Genomic DNA, 18,482 nt, shown 5'->3' with positions numbered 1-18,482 from the left:
GTACCATAGAAAGGCAGTTGGTCTTTGTCCTGGCTCCTGACACATATTTCTTAAGTTCCTTGTAATTTCCTGCATAATAAGGGTGACAGGAGCATCTTTTGCTCAAATGAGGTGACTCTTGGTGGGTCCCTAGATAGCTTCAGGATGGGGAATAGTTGCCAGAAAGACCAAGCCTTGATTAAAAGCATGGAACTTTTAACTCCCAACCTCCACCTCCAGGGAGGGGAAAGGGGCTAGAGATTGAGTCAATCATCAATGGCCAACGATTTAATCAATCATGTCTACATAACGAGACCTGCATTACAAACTCAAAATGACCAGGTTCAGAGAGCGTTCCGGTTCACAACCACATCCGTGTGCCAGGAGGGTGGGGCACCTCAACTCCATGAAGAGAGATGCTGCACTCGGGATTCATCTAAACTTTGCCCTATGTACCACTTTATCTGGCTTCTCATCTTTATCCTTTATAATAAACCAGCAGAAGTAAGTTAAGTGGCTTCCTGACTTCTGTGAGCCATCCTAGCAAACTGTCAAAACTGAGGAGAGAGTTGTGGGAACCCCCAGTCTATACAGCTGGTTGGTTAGAAGCATAGGTGACCTGGGATTTGCAATTGGCGTCTGAGCCCTTTAACTTGTTGAATCTGTTGCTAATTCCAGGTAGATGGTGTCAGAGATCAATTGAATTATTGGACACCTAGCTGGTGTTCAGAGAATTGGATAATTCGTTGATGTGAAAAAAAAAACCTCTGATTTGGTGTCAGAAGCATTGTCAAGTAAAAACAGTTCAACTGTATAACTTCCCCTTCCTTGGGAATTCCCTTGCATCATTTCTGCCTTTGATAGCAGAGCTTAGTGGCTCTTTTGATCTCATTATCCAGAAGTACAAAGTTCACCTTTTAAAGGAGAAATAATTACATAAAATATTGCATTTTTTAATTATATATGTAACTTCTCTGAAGTAAGATTTAACATGTATAGGGCAATATTAATCGATTTAATGTGGCTCATCTTTTGTTTTAAATTAAATTCCCCTAAAAATAATTTTTATGTATAAATTCCTGATAAGTTGTGTTTTCTTTTTATGTACTCTCAACATTTATCAAAGACTAAATAATTCCCACTGACAGATGGTGTTTTTACTTTAAGTTGCACTTTCCTATAATGTGATTTCAACATATAGGAAAAACCAAATCATTCCATATATTTTTTTCTATACACATAACCTTGATATGTATGGAATCTGGGTACTTGGAATTTAGGTTAACAAGATGGATGTGGCCTTTTACATCAGGAAGTTTAGTATGGAGAATGTGTTAGGGAATGACTTCCCTCTTCTGGCCTAGAAGTTCTGCCTCTCTTTACTACAGCACTTAGTTGGTGGATGGGAATGGTCCACAGGCTCTTAGAAAATTTGTTTGTGTGCAGCAAACAAGCTCATCTCTATTGGTTCCTGGCAGGAAGGAGAGATGCAGCAGCAACTCCGCAATTGTGAGCAATAATTTCCAAGAGAGATGTAAGACTGTGCTAATATTGTCAACACCTTGTTGATTAACTTTCTCTGGAAGAGCATGTATAGCAACTAATCAATAACAAGTCCAAGTCTTCTCTTCTCCTACTACTCACTCTTTGGTTGATGGAGGTTAAAAAAAAAAACTTATGTTTATGTAATTTTTAACAACTACCAGAACAAATCCTGAGTCAATGTTTGACAATCTAAATCCCTTTAAAGTCCTCCTAGGGATTGCAAGTTGTTTATTGATCAAATCCTCGTGTTTAGAAAATGAATTCCTCTATGAAATTGGGGGAAGAAATTCCAGTCATATGAATGAGTTGGTCTTTTCTTCCAAGGCCAATAGTGAAATAATTTATAGAGAAGAATTATAAGTGAATTAGCAATTGAGACACTGGGACTTATCTTCAGAGGAGAAAATCTAAATATTTGTCCGATTGAAAATAGTCACACTTCTGTCTGTTAAAGAAAAAAGTAAACAAGAGACACAGTATTTAAGTCCTAAGAAAAGTGGCTAGAAAATGAGGATTTAAAATTTTATCCAAGAAAAATGAAATAAGCACATTTTAACCCATTTCTCCTTTAAACTAGTTACATCTGTTGAAATTACACATTTATAGATATTAACAATTTGGATAGTTGAGCAATTCTTTATTGCATTTTGTTCCTTAACTATTACTTTTAGGCAGGAGTGATACTAAAATAATCAGCAACCTACATAGCACTGGCATGGCACTAACCAATCAGAACAGACATTCCCTTGTGCAGGCTTTTTTCTTTAATCTTTACTCTTTACTCTTTATTCTTCATTCTATAGCTGCTTGATCAATAAGGAGTCTTAGTGTAGGACCTTAGGTGACCAGGATGAAGTAGGGGATCTTCAGAGGAAACTAGAGAAGGAGCAACATATAAACTAGTACAGCAATACCAATCATCCTTGCTGAATATCAACTCTTAAGTCCAAAGTCAAACTCCATTATAAAAGACATCACAATACCATCCCAGTTTTGTTGTTGTTGTTGTTGCTGTTTTGTTTGTTTTTTTTTTTTGCTGGGATACTATTTTGTCTTAAGCAATTGTGTTATTAGCATAATCCAAATTATACATTCTTGAGTTAAAGCTGAAAGAAAAAACCTGAGGTGTAGTCCTCAGGTTAAATGTCAACGAGGAAATGCAAGGTTCTTAACAAAACAGAAAGTTTTAATGTTATGTGCTTTTCATTCTAATCTCTTCTTTTTTCATGCTCCTAAATGTTTTGGTATGTTGCATTTAGTTTGGATGGTATATTAATCAGGGTACACCAGAGGAAAAAAAAGACCAATGAGATGGGGGGAGTGAGAAATAAGATTTTTTTTTTAATTTGCTCATGCAATTGTGGGGGCTGGCAAGTCCAAAATCTGTAGGGCAGACAGGCAGACTGGAAATTCAAGTACGAGTTGATGTTGCAGTCTAGTGTCTGAATCTTCAGGTAGGCTAGCAGGTAGAAAACTCAGGCAGGGTTTCCATGTTCCAGTCTTGAGACATAATGGTGTCTTCGTTTGGAAACCTCAGTCTTTGCTCTTAAGCCTTCAACGAATAGAATAGGTACCACCCATATCATGAAGAAAGCAATCTGCTTTACTTAAAGGCAATTGCTTTGAATGCTAATCACATTCACAAATATCTTCACAGTAACATCTAGACCACTGTTTGACCAAATAACTGGGCATCATAGTCTTGCCAAATTGACACATAAAATTAGCCATCACAGATAAGTATTTCTGAAACTTAATAATAGGAAGGATGATGGAACTGCTAAGGTATGGCAAAATAAAAAACCCATGACTAATTCAATACCTTTAAATATGTACTTTATGCTGGGCCCAGTGCCAAGTGCCTCTCTCTTCTACACCTTACAATAGCTTGAAGGGGTAAATATTGTTATTATTCCACTTTGTACATGACCAAACAATGGTTAGGAGAGATTGCATCACGTTGCTGTATTAATTTCCTATTGTTACTATAACAAATTAGCACACTTGTTGTGGCTTTAAAACAACACAAATTCATAATCTTACAGTTCTGGAGGTCAACAGTCAAAACTGGGTCACACTGGGCTAAAATCAAGGTGTCAGCAGGGCTGTGTTCCTTCTGGAGGCTCTAGGTCTAGAGGAGAGTCCATTTTCTTACTTTTTCCAGCATTTAAAGGCTTCTTATATTCTTTGGCTTGTCATCTCTTCTTCTATTTTCAAAGTCAACATGCTAGCAGTTTCTAACCTCTCTGATTCTGACCGCCTTTTTAGGATGACATTTGTTCCACTCAGATGATTCAGGATAATCTCCCACCTCAAGGTTCTTAACATAATCGTATCTGCAAAGTCCCTTTTGCCAGGTAAGGCAACATATTCACAGGTTTCAAGGATTAAGACACTAGCATCCTCAGGGAGCCATTACTCTGCCTGTCACACTTGCTTAGTCTCACACAGCTGATAGTAGTGAAGTCAGGATTCAAACCCAGTCCCATCTAACCCCAGAGTCAATGATCTTGACCATGGTGGCTTTTCACCTCCCATAAATACCATGCAAAAGTAATTTAAGTCATTAGAGTGACTATGTATTTGAGCATGAGCATGAGCAGCGATCATCAAAAGCATTTGTCATAGAGAAGCAAGCAGGTTCACAAAGCACTGCTTAGTAAATTATCCACAGGCACATGAAAAAGCTTTGTTACAAAGAATGCTTAAACATCTAGAATTTTACTTCCATGACCAACTGAAAAAGCGAATTATTCAGGCTTCCAACACTAAAATGATGCTTCTCTGATCACATAGATTAGCTACAAAGCCAAATTTGGAGAAGACTGAGTATCTTAGAAGAAGAAAGAAAGGAGACAAACAAGGATGCTTTAATGCCAAAATTAGGGCTACTGTCCTCACACAGAACACCCCAAAATCTCAAGGATCAGTTTGCAGACTTGACCAGCTCCAAGAAGCCACATGGATAAAATAGGGTTGGGAGGATTTGGAAAATAAAGCTTGGAATCCACCAGCTTGTGACAGAAGGAAGAAGGATGTATTCACTTGGATAAAGAGAGTTCAAAACAAAACTCCTAAAAAAATCACAAATAAAATCGCCCAAGGAAAATGAAAAATAATAAAACAAACAATCCCGTGTGAACACACTGTCTATTCTCCTTTAACGGTCTTTTTGCTAATTCCTCAGTTCACCACGTTGCAAGACAACATTTTAAAAATGACCATGGAAACAGCCTGTTCGAAGGGCTGGCAGCAGAGCACAGTGGGCAAGGATGCCCTGTTTACAACGCAGGTGCGCGCACACACACACACACACACACACGAACTTAAGTTGATTTTTCAATAACTTTATTTCTACTTCCATTTTCTCTGCCCTGGGAGATATTTGGCTGTTGATTTAGAGATGCGATCAGTTCTGAAATACTACTTTTCTCCTTATTTTTATGAGAAGGAAGATTAAACAACAAGAAAAGAAATTTCCATCTGCCTTCTATAACACTTCCCTAGGAAAAACTGATTGCCTTATAATAGGCAGCAGTGGTTCTCAATTGGTGCTATATTTGTGCCCCAGTGGGCATTTGGCAATGTCTGGAGACATTTTTGGTTGTCAGAACAGGAGGTGGGGAGGCAGGTACTATTGGCTTCTAGTGGTAGAGGGTATGCTGCCAAGCATCCTACGATGCACAGGGTAGCCCCTATGACAAAGAATTATTCAGCACAGAATGGCAATAATAATAAAGGTTGAGAAAGCCTGACCCATAGCCTAGTGGATAAGAACAGGGCTCTGGAAGTAGACAGCCTGTATTCAAATCCTGGCTTCACTACAGACTAGCTGAACACTTTAATGTTTCCATACCTCCACTTCCTTATCTCTAAAAGAGATAGCAAATGCACCCACTTTAGAGGGTTCTTGTGGGCATCAAATAAGTTAGTCAAGGTAAATGCTTAGAGTACAGCCTGACAAATAATATGCATATCACAAATGATGCACATATTCTTAAATATATCTTCGTAGACTACTAACCTCACAGGCTCAAAATTGCTTACCTGTTTAGCTTCCTCAACTCCCTCACTGAAGTGTGAGCATCCTAAGGACAACACTGGATCTTAATTGTTTGCTTCACCTCAGCACCAAGCACAGAGGTTAAGGAGACTTAGAAGAAATGAGATGCCAAAGATCCAATCCACTGTTGGTAGCCATTGTCATTGGCCATCGCCCACATCCACTCAGCCCTGGGCACTCTGGGCCCCATGGCTTCATGTTCTCTATGACCGAAGGCTTTCTCTGACCTGAAGTGCCAGGGAATCAATACCGCCAGTAAGCAGCCCTCAATCAATAACAGATGGAATTGGTGTATTAATATCCCAGTTCCCCTGGCCCTCACGAGCATCACTGTGAGGTACATGTTCCCCACTGTCTCAGGCTTCCCTAGCAGGTGTAAGCTCCAATTGCCCAGAACAGTGCCTTGCTTGATAACATGCCCTTTCCCGATTGCCTTCCCATCCTTGTCTCATTTTCCCCCTCTTCCGCCACTGTTTTGTGGATTTACCTCCCATGTAAGCGACTGTACTCTGACCCTGGTCTTTGAGCTGGCACCTGGAGGAACTACAACTAACACAGCACTCTAGGAGTAGGATGGACCAATTTCTCCAGGAAGATGATCTCCCTGACTAAATATTCCTGCACATTTGTGGGAGATAAGAAATCACAGTACTTGGACTCAGGCTCCACTCCTGTCCATTTCTCATCTCTTGGGAAGCAAGTCCCTTTCCACAAGATGGCAGGTGCTGAAATGGGAAGCAGAAGGGAAAAAAATCCATTTTCAGAGTGATGAACTAAATAATTTGCCTCCAGGTCTGAGACAGGTATTAAATGAAACTTGAAGTAATCTTCCCAGCAGAGCTTGGGGGCACCTGTGACTTTTAAATGGAGCTACTCTGTTTCTAGGGAAATACATACTTTTAAAAATTACGCTTGAGGATAAAAGCTTCCAACAATAAATCTCCCGGAGGCGCACTCCTCTAGGGACAAATATACTGGGAAATCTTCAAAGAGGGTGCTCTGTTTATCACTTCGTGTCTCTTTCCCACTGCAGAAGGAAATCCCTCTGTTTCCACTGAGAAATCAAGTCCACTGGGACCTCTTCGAAGGATCAAGAGTTCTTCAGCTCCTCCCATCCCCACCCCTTAAAGACCACAGATCATTTCATTCTGAAAATAATCCTTTGGGGGTTGAAAGCAGACAGCATATTAACAATCGATGCTGTTCCTCTTGACCTGAAGAAAAAAAAGAAAATCAAGCATACAAATAACAAAAAGTACTCATTCCTGCTGTGAAATAAAAATATAATCTCACATCTGTTCCTTTATCTTTCATGGAAAACCGGGTGATACTATTACTAAGAATTTGTTGAGCACTTACTATGTGTCTTAGTCTGTTTTCTATTGCCTATAACAGTATACATGAAACTGAGTAATTTATAAAGAAATTTATTTTTCACAGTTATGGAGGCTGAGAAGTCCAAGGTCAGGGGAGTGCAGCTAGTGACAGTCTTCTTGCTGATGGGGACTACAGAGTTCTGAAATGGCCCACGGCATAGCATGGGAAGGGGGCTAAATGTGTTAGCTCAGGTCTGTCTTGCTCTTCTTATAAAACCACCAATCCCACTCCTATGTTAATTAATTATCCATTAATCTATGAATGGATTAATTCATTCATAAAGTCAGAGCCCTCATGACGCAATCACCTCTTAAAGGACCGAACTCTCAGTACTGCCACATTGGAGATTAAGTTCCAAGAACAGTTTCAGAGGTGACAAACATTCAAACTATAGCATTATATATAAGGCATTTAAATTTATCTCACTTAAAAACTCCACAAGATAAATAACAGTATGTCCATTTTACAGATGGAGAGTCTGAGAGGCAAAGCTTTAAAAAATTGATGAAGGTTATGCGATTAGCTCATAAATAACAAAGCTGGGATTTTTTTTAACCCAGGAGAGCCTGACTTTAGAATTCTACACTCAGTGATTACCTTACATGAAACTTAAGTCAATTTAACTAATAAACATCATCTGAGGAAAGCTGATTAATTATTCCACTAGATATCAGGCAAGAAAACAGGGAGCGTATAAAAACTGACAGTCGTCAGAGGGAAAAGCCCAACGAATGGGGAATAATTGCTGCTGATGGCCAGTGAAGTCTTTCATCTAAGATTCCATAATCATCGTAAACTTTATTTCTCATATGTATATGAAACATGCGTATAACTACAACGCAGTTGCTGAAGAATCTAATTTGCAGGAAAATGAAATTAAATATAGGAGTAATAGAATTAATAGAAAAATGAGACTTGAAGATGAATCTACCCTCACTAAAGAAAATGAGGAAAAGAGACCCATGTTCTACTGCACCGAGACCAACACTGTGACTGAAAAACCTCTCAGTTTCCTGCAAAGTGAATGTGCTAAATTCTCTTCACATTCCCCACCTGCCTCACACTCAGAGCTGTGTGTCAGACTGCCCTAGCCCAATTCTGAGCTCCAACACTCACTAGCTATAGGGGCTTGAGAAGTTCCCTCATCCTTTGTGAGCCTCTGCTTCTCACTAAAATGCAGCCAGGGCTAATAACTTCATCAAAGGATTGTTGTGAAGATGAAATGAGCAATGCATGCAAAGGCATGACTCCGTGACCAGCAAGTAATAAGCACTCAGTAAATATTCCTGGGTCTCCTTCTGCCCTCAGCTGAATCCTGAGAGTGCCAGGCAGTGCACACAGACACCACTGGCCCCAAGCTCTATCCAGTGGCCTTTGAGCTTGGCTTCCTTTGCAGACCAGAGTAAAGAAGGGAAACGGTTAGGTGAACTAGTCTCTGCATTGAGTTCCTGGCGGGGGACTCTTACATTGGTGATTCAACCATTTATAGGACTCCAAGTTCAGGGGAGGGCCCTCTTTCATTCCCAGCCCCCTGGGATGAGATCTTACGGGGATGAGCCTAGAAGAAAATCCAGCTGTAAGTGCATGGATTCTCATGGTGCTTTAGGACGCACTGAGCAGAAAGAAAATGCTTATAACCAGGGGGAGATACATAAACAGGTGGGTGTTAGGAAGACTGATGAGTGGCCCAGAACATGAACTCTTTCTTCAGAGGTTCATAAAAATATCCCTTATTGACTGAAATTACTTTAAAGAAATTATTCCTAGTCCTCGTCATAAATGAATAAAATTGTTCCTTTATCTCCAGTTTACAGGTTGGATTGATCTCAAAGTTCAAGTATCTTACCATAAAGCCCTAGTTGGGCTGATTTGGAATACAGACTCAGACATCCTGATTCTGCACCCTGTAATCTTTTCTCTCTCCCTTCTGTGTCCCTCTGGAGTGATTAGTGTTTCTATAGATACCTAGAAACAGTGGGTTGTAGACAGAGAGATGAGCTGCTCAGCTCAGACCTCCTTCAGGAAAGGCCTTACCATCCAGCTGAGGGGTGTGGGTCAGCAGACTGTACACCCTCCCCACTCCTTGCCATCTGTTCTTGAATGCAGGGGCTGCCACAGCTGCAAAGTGCCAGCTGCACCCAGGTCATGCTTTTGGAGCAGCTCCCATAGTGATACAGCAAGGTGGGGGCATAAAGGCCCAGTCATTTCTGCCCAAGGCAGGATGCTCTGATAGGCAATACCAGCCCCAGAGCTCCCCAAAGGGTTGGCAGGGGCTTTATCAGGGTTGCATGTCAGTTCAACATCTGCCCGTGCCCGATCTTGCTTTCTCCCCTTCTTTTTATAGGTGTTAATCCCAATAAATACCTGAAACTCCCAATTCTGCCTCCAAAGAACCCAACCTGCAGTACAAAATGAAGTACAGAGTGTGGTCTACAGAGCCACTCTGATCCTAAAATCACAATCATTCCCATTCAGAGGGCCCAGGGAACTCAGGTCTTTTAAGCCGCAGAAAGATAGGCTCAGGTAGGGAAAAACAGAAGTTGAGTTTTGGAGTCAAAAGACCTCTGTTGGACTCTTAGCTCATCCACTGTCTATCTCTGTGTTAAGCAATCCAGGTGACCTCACTCAACCTTATAGGAAAATTAGAACTAATATTACTTCATGGGATCAATCGAGAAAATGCAAATAAAAATCACAGCGCATTTTATAATGCTTATCACTGTCATCCTGACATATCCCCCTCATTCCATTATAGATGAATGGGCATAGTTATTTGTGGCATGGGAGAAATGCTTCTCTCTTTCCCAAACTCAATTCCCCTCTCACTAAAGGAGAGTAAATTCCATTCTTTTCCAAAACTCTCCAAAATCAGCAGGCCCAGCAGCAAGAAAGCGAGGAACATTGTTATTCTTGTACAGCAGAGCTGTAGCATATAATTAAATCATTAAGAGGCAAATTAACTCCTCTAGCAATACTCTTCTAAGTATTTGTGGGCAAACCCATTAGCATTGTGCCAGTAAACTCTGAAATTTCTTTGCATGCAGACTGAGTAACTACAGCCTCAAAGGAAAGGGGTGGGGTGGGTAGTGCGGTGCACGGTGATTTGACCTACCATGGAGATATACGGGAGTGTTAGGGTGGGGAATAGACAGGATGCTAATGATGTGTTGTGACTATATTTCATAAACCCTTGAAAATATAGCTGCCAAATTTCTTCTACATAGAGCCAACAATAAATCTATTTGTTTCCCAGGAAAACCATTCAAGAGTTTTTGGTTTCCCATTCACTTAGTCTTCATCAACTGCCCCCAGTTTTGCAGAATTCACTCAGCTTGGATTATTTGGTTCTGGAGAGGACATAGCTAGGCAGGGTTACTGAGTCAGTAGAATGGGCATCTTCCAGTGGGACACTTTGGAGCTGTTTATTTAGCAGGGTTTTCAGAATAATGAATATAAAGTTGGCTTTGACTCTGTAGCCAAATATATATTTATGCTATTGACTCAAATTCAAGCTGACCAATCTGGTTGGCTGTCTGTGGCCTTCAATTCTTCAAGGCTTGAGTGTTTTAGTCAATATGTTGATCATTTATATGATGACTCTGCTTAAACCATTTAATAAAATGTAAACAACATGAAAGTGTATTGGAAGTCAACATAGCTCATTATTGTTGCTTATACACTCATCGAAATCCTGAGCAGGGCATCTGACCTGATTGGAGGTTTCCTCCAGAGTCATACAATAATTTCAGCTGTGAAAAAAAAATTTTATGGCATGTAAGATTAGCCCACACTAATGCAAGGTCAAAAATAATAGAATCAATAGGCAAACTCAATACTGTTAACATTTTGAGAAAATTACTACCAGAAAACAATGTCAACAACAGATTGAAATGGGTCTCCAAAGTCATCCCATTGATTTCCTTTCACTTTGGTGACAATCTAACTCTTTCTTTTATGCAATATGGAATGTTTTAGCCTTCTTTTCCCCCAGCTCTGCTTTAAACACGGAATATTTCTGTTGTACTCTTTTTGACTGATGTCAAACATTACATGTGTCAGAAAAACGTATATGGTTGTCCATATCTAAGACAACTGAATATGAAAATTTATTCCATCATGTGGAGCCTTTCATGGGTCTTTAATTTAGGGCTCAGTTGATAAATTCAAGAGTTATTTTAATTATAGCAAGGCATCCAAATGCAAATGTAAACAGTGTCATTAATAAATTATCAACTAAGTAAAAACCTAATACTGGAAACACACGGACTTGAACATAGTTTTATATCAACTATATTGCAAGCATTGTCATCACCCTTGATGTCTGAAGGAGAGTTTACAGTTTGGCAGATCCACGTTCTTTAGTATTGAGAAATCAGAGAGTAGCCATGCATTAGCAATGGAGTTAGCAACCCCAATCCCACCCAAGACTTTTCTGCCCTAGTCTTCCCATTTTAGTCAAAGGCTCTATCACCCCCAACTCCAACCACCGATTTATTCAAACCAAAACCTTAGGAATTATCATTTCTCTCTTTCCCTCTTTCTCATAGCCAATCCATCAGCAAGTTGTGGCAATTTTAACTCCAAATTATATTCTGAATCCATTTACTGAACTCCGTCTCTGGTTATGTACTGCAGTAGCCTCTTTCCTGGTCTCCTTCTTCCTATTTTATATTGAACAGGGCATAACGATCACTTACAAACACAAATCAAGTCCTTACAACTCTTTCATGGTGCCATCGCCCGTAGTATAAAACCCAGACCTCCATATCATTACCTACCAGGCCCTATATAACCTGGTCCTTGTCCACCTCTCCTTCCTCATCCTTGGTCACTCCATTCCTAACTTCCTGAGCTCCAGCCCCACTGTTCTTTCGTGGCTCAGAACATGAGAAACTCAATAATATTTCAAGGCCTTTGCCTGGGCTGTTTCTTCTTCCTGGCACATTTTTCTCCCAACCTTATTCATCACTGGTTTCTTCTCTTTGGCTAGGTCTCAGTTCTCCTGGAAGAACCTCTGACATGTCATCAAAGGGTGCCCTTAACCTCACCCTCATACCTCTTAGTTACTTTTATCATCTTCATCATTTCTAATTAATATGAGATTCCTTAAAGAACTAAAAGTAGAACTACCTTTTTTTATTATATTTTAAGTTTTAGGGTACATGTGCACAACGTGCAGGTTAGTTACATATGTATACATGTGCCACGTTGGTGTGCTGCACCCATTAACTCATCATTTAACATTAGGTATATCTCCTAATGCTATCCCTCCCCCTTCCGCCACCCCACAACAGGCCCCGGTGTGTGATGTTACCCTTCCTGTGTCCATGTGTTCTCATTGTAGAACTACTATTTGATCCAGCAATCCCACTAGTGGGTATCTACCCAGGGGAAAAGAAGTCATTACACAAAAAAGATACTTGCACATGCATGTTTATAGCAGCACAATTCACAATTGCAAAAACGTGGAACCAACTCAAATGCCCATCAATCAATGAGTGGATAAAGAAACTGTGGTATATATATATGATGGAATACTACTCAGCCATAAAAAGGAATTAATTAATGGCATTCACAGAGACCTGGATGAGATTGGAGACTGTTAATCTAAGTGAAGTAACTCAGGAATGGAAAACCAAACATCATATGTTCTCACTCATAAGTGGGAGCTAAGCTATAAGGATGCAAAGGCATAAGAATAACACAACGGACTTTGGAACTCAGGGGGAAAGGGTGGGAAGGAGGTGAGGGATAAAAGACCACAAATTGGGTGCAGCATATACTGCTCAGGAGATGGGTGCACCAAAATCTCACAAATCACCACTAAAGGACTTACTCATATAACCAAACACCACCTGTTCCCCAATAACCTATGGAAATAAAAAAATTAATAACAAATAAATTGAATCATAAAATATGGGGTCTTTTGTGACTAACTTTTTTCACTTAGCACAATGTTTTCAGGTATCACCCACGTTATAACACATATCAATACTTCATTTAAAAAAAAGGTTAATATTTATAACTGACTCCAATGTATAAAAGAAAAGGGAGGGGGAGAGCTGAATCATATTCTCTAACATATACCCCTTTGTTCTCAAGCTTGATTCACACAGACAACCAAACTCTATTCATTTATCCACTAAGGGCATTAGTACTCATCTTGCTAAATTTTCTTTGGAGTAATTTTTCAACCTTTCAGAGTTTCTCCCTAATTTCAGGGTTCTTGTCCCCTTCCCATAATGCACCTGGGCATCAGGGAAAGGTCAGTTCCTCATGGTGCCAGGAAGGCATTTCTGGCCTGTGAGCTCCCCTTTCATGACGGCTCCTTCTGTTCATGGTCTTCCGGCATTGCCCTTCACACTTACTGCAATTACTGTTGCAGAGGGTGGCCTCCCTGCTCAATGGGCATTCCAGGCTGGTGTCCACCAAGATGCACTTGAGACCCACCAGTCCTTTGGGCTCTGTGTTGGCCTCTAGTGTTAATGACCCTGGATCTCACCATTGCTTCTGGGCATGAAGTCCCAGTCCCCTAAACTTCCTCTACCTGAACCCAGTCTTCTTCCAGGCAAAGAGTTCATACAACATTTCCATATCCCCATGAGTACAAATGGCTGCTTGTTTCCCCACCACGTTGGGGTATGTGCAGTCCTGTGATGCTGCCCAAGCCAGCCAACGTTACTATCCTTTTTCCTGCCTCAGCCTCCCGAGTAGCTGGGACTACGGGCGCATGCCACCACACCCGGCTAATTTTTTGTGTTTTTAGTAGACACAGGGTTTCACTGTGTTAGCCAGGATGGTCTCAATCTCCTGACCTCGTGATCCACCCACCTCAGCCTCCCAAAATGCTGGGATTACAGGCGTGAGCCACCGCGCCTGGCCAAGCAGTAATTTTTAAAAGTCTAAATACTATCAGTAGGCAAGGATGTAACAGAGGAAAATTCTTATGTAACACAGGAAATTCTGATATACTGCCGGCAGGAGTGTAAATTGGTAGAACTACTTTGGAGGTCAGCTTAGCACTATCTGGCAAAGCTGATGTGTATATCCACAACCATGTAATAAACCCATGCAACAAACCTGCACATGTACCCCTGCAAATGAATCTAAAATAAAAGTTAAAGGTTACATTTTTTAAAAAAATAGAAGCTGCCAGAGTTGCCCAGATGTGAACCATGTAGGCAGAGAAATGAACATACACAGAATATATTTGGAGATGGAGTCTACAGGACTGGCTTCTAACTGGCATACAGGGAATAAGGAGGGAAAGAGGCATATCAAGGGCGAATCCGAGATATATGCAAATTGTTTCACATGAGGAACAGAACAGCTCTCCAGCTATGGAGAGCTGATATTCTTAGAATCTCAGTTAATAATACTAAACATCATTGGTAACAAGGACTGTAGACACACAATAGAATTTAATCGCTGGTACCACAGTCTCACAATGGGAAATTACAATGCCCTGAATTTAATAGGTTTCATTTTTCAAAGTGAATATTTTGCTTTTACAATCTCTCACTGGCAGCGATGCTCCTAGATTAGAACTGATGGGAGAGTTTTCTTTTATCTAGAAACAAGGCCCTTGGCTATTCATACAGACTGGTTAGCTTTGCCCAATGGAAACAAAGGTCACTTGCCTTCCTCTTCCTCCTTTACGTTCCAATGTTTTTGATTACCTCAGACAGGCCTTCAATTTTTTTTTTTCCATTTTAGCACAGCAGTGACAGTATAAGGAAAAATAAAAGGTGTCAGAAGACCTGAGTTCCAGTCCACCAACCCCAGCACTTGGATGGGTCACGCATCATCTGATCCCCAGGTTCCTCAACCGAGCTAATAATTACATTCTGCCCATGTTTATTGAGTAGCTAGTGCTTCAGGCTCTGTTACATATTAGGGATATGGTGATAAAATCGTCCTCGCCCCTGACCTCACAGAGTTTACGGGATTCCCCATCCCCACCCACAAACAAAATGTTTTGTAAAATTAATGGGACAGACAAATGTACACTTATTAGAATTTTTGTAATTTATTTAGTCTTTTAAATGGCTCCACCTACCTTCTAATATGATCAATTATGATTCAAATGCCTGTTTTGCACATTCTGAAGAAACGATCACATACAGTTGTGGAGGTCTATAATCCCCCATCTGGAATTTTCAGGCCAAATATATTTCAAACTTCAAGTTTTACTTGGATTTTAGGTTAATAGGTTCAGATATATTAAATCATAATCTCAAAGGAAACTGAGGCTGATCCCTGTAATCAAGCCCAATATTTCTGCAGTGCAACCTAGCCTCAAATGTCACTATACACACACACACACACACACACACATATATATATAGTCCTTATTCATCTTGCTGTGTGGGGATATCCCTTAGTTCAATTTTGGCCATCAAGTGAATCATAAAACAAATTTAAAATAGCCAACTTTGGTCTTCAGGTGGTTTTTTTTTTTTTGGATTTCAGAATTGCATGTAAGAAATTACAAGCCTACAGCTCATAATTTTGAAATAAGCAGGACATGGGTTGAGCCTTAAAAAACAAATTTATCAAAGATATTCATTACAATTGTATTTGCTATAATGGTATTTGACCTATAGATGACCCAGCTTTATAAATAAACTTAAAGCACCTCCAGGTCCATTAATATTTCATTGATCCATAAAATACTTTCAAGTACTTATATTTATCTGCCTCATAGAAAGACCGTATCTGATGTAGAAACCACATGCACAAAGAAAAGCAGCCTCGCTCTGGTGTCCTGGATCATAATTCACATGAACATTAGGAGTCAGCTCTAATATAATTTTTAAGGCCCCAGGAGGGACTAATGAAAGTTGGCATGACAGAATTGGACCATGCCATATGGTGGGTCAGCTTTTCCCATGCTCAAGATAGCAATATTAGAGTGATCTCTTTAAAATGCACATTGGAGCCAATGTCTTCTGCTTAAAACCCTCCAGTGGCTTCCCACAGCACCTGGAAGAAAGGCCAAATTCCTTAACTTGGTCTGGCACCATATGACCTCATCTTTCTCCATCTCTCCTGATGTTCCAACCACCTGGCCTTCTAATTTACAAAGCTCCCACCCACCTCAACACCTTTGCCCAGCTATTCCTCCTGCCTAAAAAGACTTGAACTGGCCCCATCCTTATTCCTAATGGCTTCTCTCCATCACTGAGGTTTCAGCTTAAAGGTCACCCACACAAAAAGATCCCTGACCACAACTTTATCTGAGGAAGGCACCCGGCACAGCCTTCATCAGGTTTTCTGCAGGAAAGCTGAGGCAGGACAGGTGAACAGCTTAGAGCTGTCTAGTTTAAATAATTCTAGTGGGCTCTGGGACTTAAAGCTGTTCCTAGTTGTCTGGTACCTGGCCCCAGGTTGATTTAGGGTAGGGGACATATTGGGCTGGTGTGTGAGAGTAAGCTACAGGAGAGGGCTCAAAGTATGAAATATGGATCACAGAATAAATGGAAACAACTTTGGTCATTAGTTTGGCCTTGTAATTAACGGATGTCAAATAGACAAATTCAGAAGCTATGGAAACACAGACCGGTGGCACACAACACTAAACCAAATATAAGACTGTTTTAAATAAGATGGAATTTTATTTCTTTCATGCATAAAAGAAGTCCAAAAGTAACAAATCTAAGGCCAACATGGTCGCCCAATGGTGTCATCAGGGAACATATGTCCTTGTCTTTCCACTTCCCCAACCCAGCACAACCTTCTCAAGATCACTTTGCGCTCATTTCCCATTGCTGTTGTAACAAATGATCACTAATTTGGTGGCTTAAAGCGACATACATTTAGTATTGTACCATTCTGAAGGTCACAATCCAAAATGAGTCTTACAGTGCTAAGAAAAAGATGTCTAGGAAGACTGTGGTCCTTCTCAGGGCTCTAGGAGAAAATCAGTTCCTCGCCTTTTCCAGCTCCTATGGGCTGCCCACATTCCTTGACTCATGGCCTGTCCCTCCATCTTCAAAGCGCATCACTCCAACGTCTGCTTCCAAAGTCTTTGACCCACTTGCTTCCTTCATCTAAGAACCTTTCTGATGACAGTGGGCCCACCTGGATAATCACCCCTCTCAAGATCCTTAACTTAATCACATCTGTAATGTTCCTTTTGCCATCTAAGGTAAGGTACTCACAGGTTTTGAGAATCAGGACATGCATATCTTTGGGGGGCCATTATTCTGTCACCATGCATCGAATTCTCCAGGGTGGCAGCTAGAGCTCCAGGCATCAAATACACATTCCAGGCAGCAGAAAGAGAAAGGAGTGGAAAGTGTCAGTATCTCCACCTGCTTTAAGGAGCCTTCTCTGAAGTCCTCATAGCACTGTCTCTTTTGTCTCTTTAGCTAGATTTAGTCGTAATGCATATGTTCCAAAGAAATGCAAGAGAAGCAAGGAAATGCAGACTTTCATGCCAAGGGGTTATGTGCCCAGCTCAAAATGAAGGTTTGCTACTAAGGAAGATGTGGAAATAAATATATGGAAGCCCCTAGCACTCAATACTACAATCTCCAACAGCAATATAGCTGTCATGATTGCAGAAACCTTCTCTCTCTTCTGGCTGTTCTCTCTCACAGAGCTTGGACAGCCATCTGTGACCCAGCTGGTCCAGCCATAGACTGTGGAAATGTGACATGAAGCCATTCCTGCTGGAAAATCTGAGTCCTTTGAGGGCAGGGCCTTGTCTTTCATGCTCACTTATTATTCTCAGTGCCTAAAACAGTGCCTGGTGCCCAACGGGCTTGCAGTAGCTGTTGATTGTGGAATGAGTCTAATCTCTTTCATGTCTAGTATAGAGGTTCTCAACTGGAGGTAATTGTGACTCCCAGGGGACATGTGCCAATGTCTGGAGACATTTTTTGTTGTCACACTGAGATGAGAGGGTGACTGGCATCTAGTGGGTAGAAGCCAGTGGTGCTGCTAAACACCCCATAATGCCCAGAACTGCCCTCAACAACAGACGATTACCTAGCCTCAAATGTCAATACTGCCAAGACTGAGAATCTCGGCTTTATGATAGGGTGTCAAAATTCTTAGACCCCAAAATTCTAAATTTGTTTAAAAATGCCCACCATGAACTGCCTGCTAGGACTCCGGGTGGAAATAGCCCCATTGCCCTCATGACAGAGCCCCATTGCCCTCCTGTTAAAATGTAAATTCCATGGGTGAAGGGTAAAGTGCCTTATGACTCCCCCTACAGTTGCCCATCCTGTATCATGCCTTGGGGAACCTCCACAGCCATTCTTGCTGGAGAAACAGCCCCCTCCCTGCAGGTCACCAAACACGTTTCCATATCCACAAGCACCTTCGCTCAAGACACTCCTTTCTCCTTTTTCACCTGTTTAATTTTTGTATACCGTCCAAGTACTAGTGCAAGAGCCATTTTCCTTTGGAAAACTTTTTCTGAAGTCTTTTTCATCTTCCCATCAGGGTGAGTCATCTTCTTGCCTAAACTCCCATAATACCTTCATCATGGCAGATCACTTCTTAT

At 40.9% G+C, this 18,482-nt stretch overlaps 1 long non-coding RNA gene across 1 annotated transcript in view; it reads right to left on the bottom strand.

Moving 5' to 3' along the window:
* Nucleotides 1-2,847: 2,847 nt before the first annotated feature.
* Nucleotides 2,848-18,482, bottom strand: part of LOC134757805 (uncharacterized) — a 29,574-nt gene continuing 13,939 nt past the window's right edge. The window contains exon 3 of the long non-coding RNA XR_010132298.1: nucleotides 2,848-6,801. This is a non-coding gene — a long non-coding RNA (uncharacterized lncRNA). The remainder of the gene's footprint in view (nucleotides 6,802-18,482) is intronic.

This window comes from Gorilla gorilla, chromosome 21 (genome assembly GCF_029281585.2).
Source record: "Gorilla gorilla gorilla isolate KB3781 chromosome 21, NHGRI_mGorGor1-v2.1_pri, whole genome shotgun sequence".
NCBI lineage: Eukaryota > Metazoa > Chordata > Mammalia > Primates > Hominidae > Gorilla > Gorilla gorilla.
This window is presented reverse-complemented; position numbering and strand designations above follow the sequence as displayed.